This window comes from Rutidosis leptorrhynchoides, chromosome 11 (genome assembly GCF_046630445.1).
Source record: "Rutidosis leptorrhynchoides isolate AG116_Rl617_1_P2 chromosome 11, CSIRO_AGI_Rlap_v1, whole genome shotgun sequence".
Classification (NCBI taxonomy): domain Eukaryota; kingdom Viridiplantae; phylum Streptophyta; class Magnoliopsida; order Asterales; family Asteraceae; genus Rutidosis; species Rutidosis leptorrhynchoides.
In genome coordinates, this window is record NC_092343.1 from 188,927,259 (window position 1) to 188,934,632 (window position 7,374).

Sequence of the window (7,374 nt, forward strand, 5' to 3'; positions counted from 1 at the left end):
AGTACTCCAATTCAAATTTCCGATAATCCATTTTTTGAACTCGACCTCACAATTGAGAATCCGGAGGATATTCAGGGACAATTCAGAGATCCTGAACTACTAATCTTTCCTCCAGAACCACCAATCATTCAAACAGAGATTGTAGAGGAACAACCCATTAAATCAGAATCCTCTAGTGATTCAGATTCAAAAAATTTAATCATGAAAAATCTGGAACCTCTAAGTATGGAAGACCGAATGAGAGCTAAACGCACTGGCCAAGGTCACGCAATTACTCAACCAGACATTAATGCTCCAGATTATGAAATCAAAGGACAAATTCTACACATGATAACTAATCAATGCCAATATAGTGGTACGCCAAAAGAAGATCCAAACGAATATCTTCGTACCTTTAATAGGATCTGTACTCTATTTAAAATCCGAGAAGTTGAGAATGAACAGATATATCTCATATTATTTCCCTGGACTTTAAAGGGAGAAGCCAAAGATTGGTTAGAATCGTTACCTGAAGGGGCGATTGATACATGGGATGTCTTAGTTGAAAATTTTCTTAAACAATTCTTTCCGGCATCTAAAGCCGTGAGACTTCAAGGAGAAATTATTACGTTCACACAAAAACCAAATGAAACATTATATGAGGCATGGACAAGATTCGGAAAGTTGTTGAGAGGATGTCCTCAACAAGGTTTAGACACTTATCAAATAGTACAAATATTCTACCAAGGTATCGACGTTGCTACACGAAAAGACATTGACATAGCAGCTAGTGGTTCCATTATGAAGAAAACCGCAACTGAAGCTCACAAAATTATTGATAACACAGCCTCCCACTCATATGAGTGGCATCAGGAAAAAGATATCTTTTGTTCATCTAAAGCGGCTAGAGCCGATTCTAGCCATGACTTTGATTCCGTTTCTGCAAAAATAGATGCTTTCGAGAGACGAATGGAAAAGATGAATAAAGATATTCACGCAATACGAATCAGTTGTGAGCAATGCGGTGGACCACACTTAATGAAAGATTGTCACATTGAGCAAACCATGGAACAACGAGAGAATGTTTCCTACATGAACCAAAGGCCGGGAAATAATTATCAAAATAATTATCAACTACCAAGGCCAAACTTCAATCGAAATAAAAACATTCTTTACAATCCAAATGGACCCAACAATAACTCGTATAACCAACAAGGTCCGAATAACCAACCAACTCAAAACAACACTTTTAATCAACAAAAACCTAACTTATATAAACCACCACAACAAACCGAAGAGAAAAATCCAAATCTGGAAGAAATGATGGCAAAGCTAATGGAATCTCAAACACAATTTATTACATCTCAAACCCAAACAAATGAGAGGTTTGATCAGTCATTAAGAACTCAACTAGCTTACATTTTGAATCTAGAAAAACACGTAGGTACTCTTACTAGCATGATGAGTAAGAGGGAACAAGGAAAGCTACCGAGTGATAATGAAGTAAATCCTCGGAATGAGAATGTTAATATGGTTTCAACAAATTCTGAAAAACCAACACCAGAAGATGGGAAGGTTTTAGATGTGAGTAACAATGAAGAAGTTACACCACCACCACCACCCGAGTATGTAAATCCAGTGGTGGCACCATACAGACCACCCATCCCTTTCCAAGAAAAGGAGTTGAGTATGAGCAAGTAATAGGTAATAAAGTTTGTGATACCTCTGGAAAGAAGAAGAAGAATAAGAAAGTGCAAGAAACAAAAACCGTAAAAATAAATCCGGTGAAGACAATTCCACCAAAAGTTCCACCCAGGTTGGGTGATCCGGGTGAATTTATTATTCCTTGTCTACTTAGTGATTGTGTCATGTATGATGCACTAGCAGATTTAGGTACGAGTGTGAGTGTTATGCCTCTTTCATTATACAAGAGATTAGGTGTAGGTGATTTAAGTCCAACAGAGATGAGTGTTCGACTCTTTGATCAAACCATTAAGCACCCAGTTGGAATTGCTGACAACCTACCCGTTCAAGTAGGTAATTTAACCTTTCTAGTCGAATTTATTATCATTGATATAGAAGAGGACCCAAACATTCCTCTAATTTTAGGTCGACCATTCTTAGCATCCACCGAGGCGTTATTTGATGTAAGAGAGGGTAGAATGACACTTAGTGATGGTGAAAAATCGATCACCTTTGTGAGTCGAAAGTCTAAATCTCCACCATCCAAAACCGTTGAACCAACAAAAACGATTGGTAAGAACCACATTGTTTTACCAACTCCAACGGTAGTGCTTAACAATAATAAAACGCCTAAGTGTGGGGAAAATGAAGTAACACCTAATGATGACTTGATAACAAAGAACCCCGTTTTTGATGTGAAATTAAATGACCCCGTTATTAATAGTTCAATGAAGAAACTTATTAAATGGATTCGCGATGCCAGAACCAAGGGGAACTTTAAGTTATGTAACCGGTTAGTATCCAATCTATCGCCTAAAGAAAAGGCGAAGCTAGTTGAATTTGTGGATATTACACAGGAATCCGACCAATGGCTTAAAGCAAAAGTCACAGATATGCAAGTTGATTATGGTCCAAGAGAAATTGACGATGAAGTTAATCACAATTTCAAAACCACAGCTACCTAAGTGTGGGGAGATTCAAATGTTCTAAAAAGAAAATGCTGTCTAGAGTTAGTTGTTCTGTTCTCATGTAGTTTCGAGAATGGAATCCGACTGGTTTTTTCCACTAGCAGACACTAAAGAACTAGTTTTCTTTCCCCCATTCTGAATTTTTTTTTTATAGGTTTTGTATGAAATTAATATGCTTTTTAAATTTAAGTTTTGTGTGAATTTAAAAACAAAATTTACTTTATTTTATTAAGTTTAAAAAATGATTTCTAAAATTCATCGTAAGTTGAAGACTATATCATAGAATCGAAATTGCTTTACCCGAGGGCGGGACGAAAAATTTTGTTATCATTATTTTTAATTTTATTGATCTAAAGTATACCAAAAAAAATTAAAAAAAAACCCAAAAATCTTTAATTTTAAAACGATCGCTTTAAAAACGACAAATTTTAAATTTTATCGAGGGACGGACTAGGTAAACATACCGAAACTACCTAAAGTAAAAGGAAACAAAATTTTAAAAATCATTCATTTAAATTATTTTAATAAATAAAGGTTTTATAATATATATATATATATATATATATATATATATATATATATATATATATATATATATATATATATATATATATGTTTGTAGTTTATCTTATGTACAAAACATGGTAAAACAGCGCACTTTCAAAGACTGACATTAAGTTCAGCAAAAGCTACTAATTTTGACGATTAGACGCAAAACATATGTGAAATTACAACAAAAGGAATGAACGATGAGGCGCGCCATCTATCATTCGACGACCTTAGTAATTACAAACTCGGTATTTTTAATCACTTTTCTACACTAATCACCCTCATGAATTTATAATTATAGTCTGATTTCATGCAAATGAGGGCATTGCATGATCTCAAGTGTGGGGAAGGGTTATAAATTCTCTCGGGTTTACACTTAGTTTAATTGCCAAATTTTGTGAAAATTTGAAAAATTTTCAACTAAATGAATTCAAAATCATGTTTATACATATTTATGAACGATAAAACTAGGTGTTAATGCCGAAATTATTGTTACCTCGGAGAGAACATAAATGGAGAAAAAACCTAAAACGTTAGAATTCATTTAAAATGGAATAAAGGAGAATAAAAAGGCAAAGAAATAAAATAAAAAGCTAAGTGTGGGAAGAATTTACCAAGTTCTTCAAAACATATATCACATATTTGTACAATATTATTGCAGGTACTTTTGCTTTGGACGATTTTAATCAGTTTTACCTAATTTACTGTAATATATTTGAAAGAATAGATGGATCTACACGATGAATCAATTCCATCATTAAAAGGAAGTAAAGTATTCCGAAAAAGACACGTGCTTCTTGATTTAGGTCAGGAAGTTGTCGTCCAGACCAGTTGTAGAGTCTACGAAAAATCTTGAAAAGTTTTCTCGAAAATCAGCTGGAAATCCATGGACCTCAACATCAAACAGGGTCGCCAAGTGGTCAGACTTATCCTAACCATGAGAGGACCTGTCTCATAAAATGGGGAGGACGCCGTGCAAATTAGCTTGATAAGACTAATGAATCAGACCCCCAGAAAGGATAATCTCCTTAAAAATTAAAAATCGGCTTTTAAGCCTGATATTACTCAATCCTTGAGATTGACTTTAAAGATTGAGAATTACAAACTCAAGGAATTCAATGATATCTAAACTCGAGCTTGAACGAGAAAATATTTTGATCAAAATTACAAACCGATTTGTTTTCTGAAAACCCATTTTTAATGCGTTCATTACCATTTTTAATGCGTTCATTTCAAAAGATCAAATGTTTTCATAAAGATCCAATTTCTTAAAGGATCTAAATCTTTATAGTCATGTGGGACTGTAAACCACATCGTTACTACCATTGTTCATATCGACAAATCGAAATCACTGATGTACAAAGTGTGAAGAATAAAGAAGTGATTCTAGTATTTTTATTTCAAGACTATATTGCTTGAGGACAAGCAACGCTCAAGTGTGGGAATATTTGATAATGCTAAAAACGAACATATATTTCATAGCATTATCCCTCAAGAAAGACAAGCTTTTAGTTGCAATTGTTCTATTTACAAGTGATATTCCTGTAAAATAATAAAAGGTGAAGACAAAAGACAGATTCGATGATTTGAAGACGCAAACGACCAAAAAGCTAAAAAGTACAAAGTACAATCAAAGTGGTTCAAATTATTGATGAGAAACGTCTCAAAATTACAAGAGTACAGGACGCAAAACGCAAAGTACAAGATATTAAATAGTACGCAAGGACGTTCGAAAATCCGGAACCGGGACCAAAGTCAACTCTCAACGCGCGACGCAACAGACTAAAAATTACAAGTCAACTATGCACATGAATATAATATATAATTAATTCTTAAAATTATATATATATATATATATATATATATATATATATATATATATATATATATATATATATATATATATATATTATATATTAAAACCGTCGGCAAACAAGAAAACAAAGTTATGTGAGCTGTCCCTAGACTCCATGCGATCGCATGGAAAATGCAAAGGAAATCCATGCGATCGCATGGCCCTAAATTTCTGGCCACATCTATAAATTTCGCATTTTTTTGGCCGAATAACACACATCTTTATCTATCTCTCTCTCAAACGTATATATATATATATATATATATATATATATATATATATATATATATATATATATATATATATATATATATATATATATATATATATATGTATATATATATATATATATATATTATAATTTTAATTTTAATAATAAGGGTATGTTAACGAATGTTGTAAGGGTGTAAGTCGAAATTCTGTCCGTGTAACGCTACGCTATTATTAATCATTGTAAGTTATGTTCAACCTTTTTAAATTAATGTCTCGTAGCTAAGTTATTATTATGCTTATTTAAGCCGAAGTAATCGTGATGTTGGGCTAAATATTAAAATTGGGTAATTGGGCTTTGTACCATAATTGGAGTTTGGACAAAAGAACGACACTTGTGAAAATTAGACTATGGGCTATTAATGGGCTTTATATTTGTTTAATTAAATGATAGTTTGTTAATTTAATATAAAGATTTACAATTGGACGTACCTATAAATTGTGATGACCCGGAAATTTTCGATCAAATTTAAACTTTAATCTTTATATGTTTCCGACACGATAAGCAAAAATCTGTAATGATGAGTCTCGAAAGTTTTGAAACTATATTCATGTAATCAATTACCCTTTGACTGTGCCCGACGATTCACGAACCAATATTTGTAATTAAATACATATATATTTGAATATATGAATATATAATAATAATTTGAAATATAAATTAGAAATATATATATTGTTGTTATTAAAGTTATTACTAGTAATATCATTATTAAGTATTATTATTATCATTTATTTGTTATTAATAAATTATTATTAATATTATTAGCATTATTATTAAATTATTTAATTATGAATTATTAACATTATTGATATTATTATCATTATTATTAATTTTATTACTTAGGTACATGTATATATTTATACAGCTTCTAGTTAGATACATATACATATACATATATCAAATACAATATGTATACATTCAGATACAGTAATTGATATATATAAAATTTCAGTATAAACAAATATAGATATAGATACAGACATAGTTGGTTTGCTATCACAATTCCACTGTTTTAGATTTTGATTTCTGTCTCTAAAATTGATTCTATTCGAATGCATCAGTTAAATCCAAAACTATAAAGTGAATTAATCATCCAAATCCTTCAAGGATTTTTCCTCACTTTTGATCTTTGTTTTCCAGCTCAATTCATGTCTTTATTTGAATACTTAAACAATATATAATATAAACAACTTCATTTAAATCTCACATTAGATAAATGCAAAGAAGAAAGTTAGAATTATTCCATTCTGCTAGAAGTCACGATCTTGCTTTTGTAAATTTTGTTTCATGTCTTCACATTATTGTACCTTACATTTGCTTTCTGTTAGATGTCTAATCTAGCTATTCTATCTATTCCAATTCCCTATCTATCTAATTCTGTACATGTAAACGTTTACATGTTGAGTTATGGAGATGCACACAAAATCCATAAATCATAAACATAAACTTAAAACCAAACCAACATCACCTTTAGTGTTTCTACTAATCGATCCAAACTTCTACTCTTCTTCCTTCTTCTGTTTGAATCAAGAACTCACCACCACATAAAACCATCATCACCCTAAAATCATTTAATCGCCACTAAAACCATTACCATCTAACACCATAATCGAACCCATGATAACCTCCATAACTACTATGTTGTTTTCATATTCAACCGAACCCCAAACAAGAAACCCACTTATACTTCTTTTCTTTTCCTTCTCTTTCATTTTGTTTGATTCCAGAATTCGCTGCTATTGTTGCTACGATGTTGTTATTACAGCCCCATTTTTGTACCATCACCTTGCCAACATTATTTGATACTTCTACAACTATTACAGTCTTCAACCGTCACCATTTTCACATATTAAAACAACCATAACTGCTACTTCTTGCTGACTGCTGCTGCTACAAATTGTTCGCTATTTTCTGCTGAACCGAAGCCAACAACATGGTGTACTTCTATTGCCAATCAAATCCCATAAGAACCAATGAAAACCATATATTGTTGCTATTATTTTTCTGTTTCATCTACACCGCAATAACCACCACTTTTATGCTCGAAACACCACCACGTTACCTCC

At 32.0% G+C, this 7,374-nt stretch overlaps 1 non-coding gene across 1 annotated transcript; it reads right to left on the bottom strand.

The window, feature by feature from the left end:
• Positions 1-585: 585 nt before the first annotated feature.
• LOC139878900 (small nucleolar RNA R71) lies at positions 586-692 on the bottom strand. The gene has a single exon (XR_011769763.1). It is a non-coding gene; the product is annotated as a small nucleolar RNA R71 (small nucleolar RNA).
• Between the last annotated feature and the right edge of the window lie 6,682 nt (positions 693-7,374).